Genomic DNA, 10,847 nt, shown 5'->3' with positions numbered 1-10,847 from the left:
CCATTGCGCAGCTTTCCGTTATAGCCAAAGTTTTAAATGTTATCAGTAACGAGTGTGGTGAGCTTGTATAACGACGACTTCCGTTAGTCTAAACTGCATTTGCAAATTTGCTGTTGAATTGTGCTGTTGAGTTTCAAACATTTTGAAATGAATGATCGATATCGCATCGATGAAAGTAATGGTGCTTTAAGCCAGTGTGAACGCTTTGGACGAAATTTATTATTCGATTGCTTTGCTTGTTTATAGTACTGGCACGGTACACATAGACATCAGACTTTAGATAGAAACGTTCGTTTGGTTCACTGCACTGTTGACAAGCAGAGCGACTGATTAGGTGCTATTTTTCTTTTTAAGGGATGGATTTCCAGTAAGACGAAAAAGTCACTAGCCAGAGAATTAAAGTAGAAGCAGAAGCACCAAAATGCTGATGTGTCTTTTCAGAGGCACCAAAGGGAATTCCTTGGGTCCCGGATTGAATGACGATTTAAGCCGAGAAGAAGCGCTGGTAACCATTGTTTCATCGATATTGACCAGGTACTCTTGGGGGATTAAAAAAACATCGGAAGGTACAATACACCTTGCTCGTCCGACGTAACACCTGTTTTTCTCATTTTTAATCGAAAGATTACACATTTATAAGAACACCTCGCCGGAATCGAGTTAGCCGATGGTCCAGCCTACGTCACACTCGGCTGTCGCTGCACCAATGGTAGCTCCCAACCAGGCACTTGGATTAATTGCTCAAATCGCAGCTACTACTGGTAGTGTAGCGATCGGCTCCGTCGGTAACACCGTTGGACATGCCCTCATCGAAATGTTCAGCGGTTCCGATTCACAAGAGGCAGCCGCGCCAGGACAGGCTGCCCCGGTATCAGGCGAGGCAAACACTCCGGCAGGACCATGCTCGTGGGAGATCAAGCAGTTATCTTGTACCCAAGGCCAGGCCGAGTGTGATTCGGAACAATTACCAATTTCAGAAATCCACACTGTTCACGTTATATTTTTTCCTTGAAGTTGATTGAATAAAAATAGTATAAATGTTGGCCTAATCCTGCAGCACTAGGATCAAAGATAGAGCTTTAACACCAACTTACTGTGCTTCTGTGTTTTTTTTTTGCAAACGAACTATCAGGTCTATGTTTTTATTTAGTAAATGTTTTAATAAATATTAGTTCATTAGGAGTATGACTTATTTTTATTTGGATGCCGCGGTGAAGGGGTGCTGGTGAAACCCCAGGATACATCGAAGCTCCTCCTCGGATGCGTGATGTTGAGCTGGCAACGTTGTGGACGGATTTGAGCCGGCGGATTGCTGAAATAAACCAATGCTTCCTGCCGAACCGGTGCGTACGTGGGCTAAAAAAGAATAAGAATTAAGGCACTTGATGACATACTCATTACAGACTGAAAATTAACCCTTAAATGCATGAATTCCATTTTTCTTTTGTACCCATTTTTCGTGATGAATAGGATATATACCTCTTATTAGGGATTTTTAGCACAATATTCGGTATGTTGCCAAATGGCAACAGTATGCATTTAAGGGTTAAATGACTTAGAATATACAGTATTTTAAAAGAACAAGTAAAATCTATCTGTTCTGCGCCCTAGGTGAGCTTAAAAAATTGCTTGAAACATAGAACTTACTTCGCCCATATGCAGACGTAAATCCCCAATCGATCGGACAACCTTACGTGTACGTTTCCAGTCTCAGAAAATCGATTCGTCCACTCAACCGTGCGACTATCACTTTGTCACCGGCGAGCTTTATGTTAATTACCCCATTGTTGTGGGTGTTTTCGGCTTCATATATACCCTGCAATGAAACGTCCGTCAATAGTTGCAATAAAAAACAAATGACTCCAAGCAATTTACCTTAAAGTTACCAGTCGTTCCCTCCCAGAACTCCAACCATCCATCTGCACACCCAATCTCTATGAGATTATCAAAAAAGTCCAGACACTAGATCGGCGAAGTCTGGTAACATTAGTTTTGTTCCAGTACACGGAAGTCACTCCGGAGTAAATAGGAACAAAAAATCCTTGATCCTTTTTACTCCGGTTTGCTACCAGAAGAAGAAAAAAGAGAAGAAGAGAGTACAGGAACGATTTTCTCCGGAGTACTTCCAGTTTCTCCTGGTACTGGAACAGACCTATTTCTTCCGCGCTAAACCTCCTCCTCCAGGTGGCTGAGAACATTCGCCAGCGCTCATCTGCTGCCAGGGTGGGATGAAGCCGTATGATTGGACTTACTCTCCACCGCTGCTACATCATAGCCCTTGGTCGAATTATTCCACAAAAACCGAATTCGTAGATCCTCACAAATACCTTTTGGGCATAAACGATTATCATTTGAAAAATGTTACTGGACGGTAAAATTAAACCATTCTGGGTTAATATTTTCCTGCATCCCATTCTGATGATTGTGCCTGGTGAAGTTAAACTGTAGTTTTTTCTTCAGTTTGAAAGCAACTGGTCGGCGAACTCTCGGGAAACTGGAGATAGCTGATGTTTTTGGATTCCTTGGTAAGATGAAATACATATCAGATAGGTAGAGAAAACAGGAAAAAAACAAAAAAAAAAAGATGTCATCGATGTTTGAAGAGCACTTTTCACTTTAGAGCAGCGTTGTCAGATGGTTTTGTATAATATGTTTGTTCTAGTGCACAGAAGTTGCTCCGGAGCAAACAGAAGCAAAAAATTCTTGCTTTTTACTCCGGTTTGCTAACGGAAGAAGAAAAAAGATAAGAGAACATAGGAACGATTTCCTCTCTGTTTGCTCCGGAGTACTTCCACTTTCTACTGGTACTGGAACAAATCTAATATCGGTATAGTTCTAAATAAAAAATAGGTATTTATCGGTGTGAAGATGTATGCTAACCAAAAGTTACCTGCAAATTATTGGTTTAAAATTATGGATCATTCTAATGTTATGTAATCAAACCTACCGAGCTCAATCGATTTCAAAATCGGTTGTTGAGCTTCATTTGAAATTTTGATGGTAACCTGGCAGATTGCTGAATCAATTTCCGGATGATTTGATGTAGAAAGGTGAAGACATTTTCTAAAAAGACCCATACGTAATATTAATTGATCTTATTATATGATAATCGTTATTTTCTGGTAAGAAAAAAGAAATCGGTATTTTTAGTAACTTTATTGGTTTTGAAATTAAAAATCGATAAATATCGATAAACCGGTATATTCTGCAACACTGTTTTGGGGTCTACGTCAAAATGTTTTTGACAAATTGGAATGAACTCTTGGAGTTCATACCCAGTAAACGAAACGGCGAATAGCCAGATTAAAATAGATGCCGGCGAGCGGTAGGCTACTTGAACTTTGTTATAGGCTACCCGCCGTAACTTTATTTCATATTCCCCACTCGAAGTTCATCCAAATGGTGTAAAAGTATAGAGAATTGAGGTAAAATAGGACAGGGGAATACAGAGTGAAATGGGAAATTCGAAGAATTATTGATTTTTTCAATAGTTAGAGACACCAAATTAACGTGACAGTATTCAGAATCGATGCAGCGATGAAAACGGAAGCTGTTCTGCATATAAAATTTTTTGACGAGAAAGGTCTATTGGGAGATTCGACTATATTATGTTTTGTTTGTCGCATTCCGATTGAGGATGAGTATATGTTGCAGTTATGGTTGCGGTCAGTCGTTACTGCGATCTAGAGCAGTGGTTTTCAACCGGGGGTGAACTCACCCCCAGGGGTAAATTAGACTATTGTAGGGGGTGAATTATGTTGGAACTTTGTCTTTATATATTATTTCAGTGTCAAGACTGAGAGTGCTTAGTAAAAGGTTTCTAATTGAAAAATTTGATTTTCATCCAATAGAAAAAAAATTCTGAGAGGGTAATGATGGTAAACAATTTTCAGAAAGGGGTACATCATAAGGATCAATATGCGGAAAGGGGTACATAGAACGAAAAAGGTTTAAAACCACATCTATATTAAGAGAAACAAATATTTCCAAATTTAAACAATGTACTCATTCACGGTATTTTATTCAATCATATGTTCGTTCAAAGAATTATTACAGTGGTAATGTGCAGTGAAACTTAGTTTCTTTCGAAAATCTTCACGAAAACTTGCAACAACGATTAGAATATGCGATTATTTTGATCAGAGAAATTTAAGTTTCATCCAGTCCTATGATGATTTGCTGTTTGCCGTTTTCATGAGGCAGTACTTTTATTACTTTCCAATACAAGACGTTCAAATTTTTGTTCAACCTTGCGATCAAGCCAAGAACACTTGCTTGTGGATTCTTTCTTAATCGAGGTACGACTGGGAGCAAAATCAAGGCGCAACGAAGTGGAGGCACAGGTTTAAACGGTATAACCTCAAAAAGGGGTAGAGTACCATCGTTTAATAGTTTTGTTAACGACTTATTTAGCCAATTGTAGCTCGTCGCTGTTGTGCTATCTTATGACAAGCGCCATTTAGCACATTTCGAGAAAAACGATTTTTAAAGTTTGAGATTGAATATTTTGAAACTTATAAATGGTATAAACAATCCAAAGAAGACAATTGATGCTTCTATCTATTCTGAATTAATCTCTCAAATAATACGAAGATCGGTTGACTATGTTGCGAGTTTTTACTATGAATGTAAACAAAAGTCGCACTCACACGTGTCATAGGCGTGTATTGATGACAAAATTTGTAGGACGTGTCATAATCGTGCATGGAAAATTTTCCATAGAAAAATCATCAATTTTTAACTTTTATTCATATTTTTGCGTTCAAATGGTCTATAAACAATCGGTGAATTGCATTTTGAAGGAAATGGGTCAGGGAATCTAGAAAAAATTGTTATTTTTTATTACAGTGTTGCCAAATATGCTTTATTTCCAGTTTAAAACTAAAACTGTGTTTTTCTCACAACTCGTGTAATTTTCTTTTGAAAATGTTTATGCCATTGTGTTCCTCAGACATTTTCACACATAAAAACATCTAAAACTTCAATATAACTTGAACAAATCGCTAGATTTGATGCAAAAAAATCACAATTTCTCATCATGTTTCTCGCTATATCTAACCAAGTAGAATTTCAAAATTCTGAAAACGCCACTTTGTGGAGATTTTTCAACCAAGTAATGTGGCATATCTAACTCAGTTTACCCCAAAATGGCGTTTGTCATAAGATAGCACAACAGCGACGAGCTATGTTCATTCTTTGCAGCGAACCACGTAAGTCCTAAAGGCGTTGTTTATGTTATAAAGGCTCGCACAGAGTGAAGCCAAATCTACCTATCGAACAGTCAGATGGCTACCTGTCGTGCAAAGTAAACAAACATTCTTCTTTCGGGGAACATGCAAGAAAAGTATTGGTGTTGAGAAAAATAGTATCATGGCGAAATATTTCAATCGTATTCAGTTTATTATACTTTTTTGTAACAATGTAAAATAAATTACATGGAATAGTATTATGAATATAACACTATAAGCCACGAAACAGTAGGTTTGCAATGCTACACAGTGGAGCGGTTCAAGTCACTCAAAGTTACAGCAAAAACTGTGGGTGCCAGGAACAAAGAAGAGGGCATCATTTTAGGCAGTGTTGCGCATTCCTCTGTACGGGACTCTATAATACCACAGACAGGTATGTGAAAAATACATTCGAAATTCACTCCATTGCATTCATCTTCAGATACATCTCATGCTTCCAATTGCTGTGTTTGTCTCACGAAGTGAACGCCAGGAAGTATACACTGAGCTTGTCGCAAAGCTCATTCGCGAAAGCAGCTGTGCAGCACTCAATTGACTCCCGTTCATTCTAAGTCGGAGAGCCTCACTCAATATTTTCTAAGAATGATGTTTGGATGTGAGTGAATCAGATTAAAATATTATTGTTTTGATTTGCGAGCCACTCAATGAGTCTCATCTTGATTCAATCATTGAATCGTTCAATCGGTTCTGTATCCTTTGTAGAGGTAATACATGGAAAGGTTTATGGTTAGAAGTGCAAAGGTAAAATAACTCAAGACGGAGGATGCGCAAGCTTATCGTTTAGCGGCTAGCGTGACCTACCAGTTACTGACTTTATTTCTTCTGTATCATGTTGCAGTGTTTTTTTACCATTTGTGTATTTATTAATCTATCTGTCTTTTGTACAGTTAAAATATTATCGTTACAGTTAAAAACTGGAAAATGTAACCAGCGAAATTTTTTGCTCTTGTCCAATGCTAATTCACGACGTCGGGAGTAGTGTGCATTCTAGCGCATCATTATATGAAAAATTCGCACTACTTCCGACGTGATTCCATTGTTCAAAACCAAAGAAAATACGATTGTGGCTGGTTGGATTTTACTGTTTTCAACTGCAACCACAATATTTCTTTGGATATCATGACGCACATGAAATTCAACGTTATAACATCCAAAAATAGTGTACGAGGCGTAATAACGACCAAAGGGTAAACTTAAAAAAATAAATGCATCAAAACATCCAAATCATCCCAACGAAACAACTATTTACTAGTCAAACTAGCCACAAACAGTTTTAAATGAAACAACCGATAATAAGCCGTGATCGTTTGTTTTATTTGATCCGAAATTCTGACAGAAATCTGAAACCAGCTCAAATTCTGGATGGCAATGAAACCATCTTTTTCGGCCACTACCGATCGAGCCAACCCCATATAAGGTGTTTATGCGCGATTAAAGAGTTTAAGCAGAAAGTCGAATGATGCCATATTAAAATGCTGGAGGGCGAATATGTTTCGAAATTATATTGTTGATACGAGTTTAGCGACTAGTTGCCAGCAATAGATATCTGACGTCAATAAAAATGTCATCTGCTGAGAAAATTCTTTTTGCCCCCACCATATATTTTTTGAACAGGCTTTAGAGTAGATGCCGGAAACTACTAAACGCTGTACTGATTTAATGATTATTTAATTAGTATTATCTATCTGATACGACTTTGGATAATCTAATAAGTCAAAGAGCTTGCGATGCGATTATTTTCGATTTATTATTATATTATTTATTATTATTTGATTTCTGTGTTGGAGAAGTGCCTATCTACGAAGAAATAATAAGTTTTGTTTCGTGGCAAAGCCACTGATAAAGCTATCATGGCTACCAAGTTGTGTGGTGTTTGCGCTAACGATTGTGAGAAAGAGAGTGAAGTGGCTTGCAATGGATACTGCCACCAATATTTCCATCTCAAGTGCGTCAAACTAACTGCTGAAGTTCGCGATTTAATGAAAAGCAGTTCTCAGTTGTTTTGGATGTGTTATGCGTGTACTAAGATGATGTCTCATGCCTGCTTTAGAAACGCAATGTCGTCAACAAGCAGCGTTCTGCAGTTGATGAATGAGGAGCATCACAATACACTTCAAGAACTGAAGAAAACAATTGACCAACATACAACTAAAATCAATGCCATTCTACAGCGATCTTGCTCTTCGGAGACAACGCCACTGCGTTCCTTTCCTCTGCCTGGCACTAGTGGATTGCGAAAAAAACGAAGACTCGAAATGGATGAAAATGTTAGTGCCATCCCGCGTGCGCCAGTTGGCACTAAAGAATTCGAGCCATCCGTTAATATTCCTCTCGTCACCAAGAAAAATGGAGCAGAAATGTTTTGGCTTTATCTCTCCGGGTTCTCTCCAGAAGCTACGGATATCCAAATTGCCGAGTTAGTGAAGCAGAATCTTAACTCCGATGAGACTGTGGATGTGACGAAGTTAGTTCCAAAAGGTAAAAATCTTGAAGAATTGACTTTCATATCATTCAAAGTCGGAATCGGACTGCACCTGAAAGATACTGCCCTCTCAGCGTCAACATGGCAAAGAGGAATTATTTTCCGGCAGTTTGACTTTCGTCCCTCAAACCACCGTACCCCGTTTCGTATCCAACCAAAAATCGGCCAATAATAGTGAAATTACTCCTGACCATCTCTCTCATTCTGCCCGCATTCTGACTCCGGATTAGCTGTCTAGAAATACATCCATACGCCATCCGTTTACTCTGTTCTATCAGAACGTGAGAGGTCTCCGAACAAAAATTAGATCCTTATATGGGGCATTTTCCATCTGTTAGTACGATATTATTGCATTTACCGAGACTTGGTTGAATGATAAATTTTTGAATGCTGAACTAACTTCTAACTATACGCTTCATCGATGCGATCGTAACCCTCGTACCAGCACACACCAGCGCGGCGGCGGTGTTATGGTAGGTGTAAAAAATCATTTAAACAGCAGCACAATTTCCCTTATCGATGATGATAGCTTGGAACAAATAGTTGTCCAAGTCAAATTAAATACCGGCTGTCTCTATATATGTACCGTTTATATTCCTCCCAATTCTGAAACCGACTTATACGAAAAGCACGCTTCATGCATACAGCAAATAAGCGATCGAGCGGCTGAGTGTGATACTATTGTCGTGGTTGGAGATTATAACGTTCCTCATCTGAACTGGCTATATGACAATGATATAGGTGCTTTTCTACCCAGCAATGCAACCTCTGAACGAGAAGTGTCTCTTGTTGAATTTGTTGTTTCTTCCGGATTGAAACAAATCAATTATCTCGAAAATGACAACAATAGATTACTTGATCTTGCTTTTGTTAATGAGCCGAGCATGTTTGAGCTAACTGAGCCCCCTTTGCCGTTGATGAGAGTTGATTCGCATCACAGACCGTGCATAATGATATTAGATTTGGATACGGAATGTGTCGATACTGCAGTCGATTGCGATTTTGACTTCAATCGCTGTGATTTTTCAGCGTTGAATTCTGAGGTAGCGAATATTCAATGGGACGAAATTCTTACTGCTGGTTCGGTTGATGATGCTGTCACTGTGTTTTATGACACACTTTACGAAATAATGCGACGAATTGTTCCAATTAGAACGCGTACTAGGAGAAGGGAGAATCAGCCATGGTTTGATGCGGAATTGAAGAATTTTAAAAACCGGGCAAGGAAAGCGAGGAAAAGATACCTGAAGTCCAGGAGCACATTGCACAAAGCCGAACTCCGTGATTTGGAGGGTCAATACAACAATTTGCATGCACAATGCTATCGCAACTATATTCAACACATCGAAAGCAATATTCAACGTGATCCTAAATCCTTCTGGTCGTTCGTCAACAGTCGTAAGAGCTCGAAAGGAATACCCCTTAATGTTCGCTATAAAGGAAGTTCGGCTGCTACGTCATTGGATGCCGCAAACATGTTCTCGACTTTCTTCCAAAGCGTGTTAAGTAATAACTCACCACCTTTGTTGGAATCGTACCTGAACACTTTGCCGCTGCACAACCTGAATTTATCTCATATTATTTTCTCTCGTGAGGATGTTCTCGTCAAGTTGCAGTCTTTAGATGCGTCCAAGGGAGCGGGACCCGATCATTTACCACCATCGTTCATCCAAAACTGTGCGGACTCTCTCGCATTGCCAGTGTCCGTTATTTTCAATCGATCGTTGACTGACGCTGTTTTTCCCAGTTACTGGAAATCTGCTGCTATCACACACCACTACCGATCGAGCCAACCCCATATAAGGTGTTTATGCGCGATTAAAGAGTTTAAGCAGAAAGTCGAATGATGCCATATTAAAATGCTGGAGGGCGAATATGTTTCGAAATTATATTGTTGATACGAGTTTAGCGAATAGTTGCCAGCAATAGATATCTGACGTCAATAAAAATGCCATCTGCTGAGAAAATTCTTTTTGCCCCTACCATATATTTTTTGAACAGGCTTTAGAGTAGATGCCGGAAACTACTACTGGTTACTGGAAATCTGCTGCTATCACACCTGCGCACAAGAGTGGTAGCGTTCATGATGTGGAGAACTATCGGGCGATATCGATTCTCAGCTGCCTCCCGAAGGTATCTAAACGATTGATATACGACATTGTTTATCAGTCTGTGCGTCATATAATCGTTGAGGAACAACATGGCTTCGTCAGTAAACGATCTACAACCACAAACCTTATGGCGTATGTATCCACCATCATCCACAAACTTGACAAGCGACAACAAGTTGATTCCATTTATGTTGACTTGTCAAAGGCCTTCGACCGTGTTCCGCATCGCCTTGCTGTCGAGAAGCTTAAACGCATTGGATTTCCGGACTGGTTAACGGATTGGATTGCTTCTTATCTCGCAGGACGAAGCGCCTTTGTTCGATTAGGCGATATACTTTCTACGCCTTTTGATATCTGTTCTGGTGTGCCACAAGGCAGTCATTTTGGACCATTGCTCTTCATTTTGTTTATAAATGATCTTGGCACGGTTTTGAAAACTCCAAAATCTATGTTTGCCGATGATTTGAAATTCTACCGACTTATAAAATCTTTGGAGGATTGTAAATTACTTCAGCTAGACATTGACACTTTGTTAAATTGGTGCACCATCAATGGAATGGAGGTGAATATAGAAAAATGCAGCGTGATTACATTCACTCGCATCCTATCACCGAACATGTTTAACTATAAAATGTCGTCAGGCAACGTACACCGCAACTTCGTCGTCAAAGATTTGGGAGTTTATTTGGACAGCAAGTTAACTTTCTCCGAGCATGTAGCGTCCACTACCGCCAAAGCTTTGTGCATGTTAGAATTTTTAAGGCGAAACACTCAGTCGTTCCAAAATGTGTACAGTTTGAAAACGCTTTATTGTTCGCTTGTACGCAGCATCTAGGAGTATGCCCAGAGCCGTAGCAATCCTGTTTTGCGTGAGGGGGCAATTTTTTTTATTAAACTTAACGTATATTTACAGCAAGGGACTGGAAGAAAAATTATTTTTAATATTTAGAACCACAGTACTCAAGAATGAAGGATGAAGCAATTGCGCAATGTCGCGACACGGAT

General features: G+C 39.3%; 1 protein-coding gene across 1 annotated transcript in view; it reads right to left on the bottom strand.

The window, feature by feature from the left end:
* Positions 1-857: 857 nt before the first annotated feature.
* The window catches only part of LOC131692860 (josephin-like protein), a 136,476-nt gene continuing 126,486 nt past the window's right edge, over positions 858-10,847 (bottom strand). Inside the window, exons 7-9 of the transcript XR_009306086.1 lie at positions 1,876-2,521; positions 1,648-1,816; positions 858-1,356 (exon numbers count right to left, since the gene is read on the bottom strand). The gene's annotated coding sequence lies outside the window, so the exon portion shown is untranslated. The remainder of the gene's footprint in view (positions 1,357-1,647; positions 1,817-1,875; positions 2,522-10,847) is intronic.

Source organism: Topomyia yanbarensis, chromosome 3 (assembly GCF_030247195.1).
Source record: "Topomyia yanbarensis strain Yona2022 chromosome 3, ASM3024719v1, whole genome shotgun sequence".
NCBI classification, from domain to species: Eukaryota; Metazoa; Arthropoda; class Insecta; order Diptera; family Culicidae; genus Topomyia; species Topomyia yanbarensis.
Note: the sequence above shows the minus strand (reverse complement) of the source record. Positions and strands in the feature narration are given on the sequence as shown.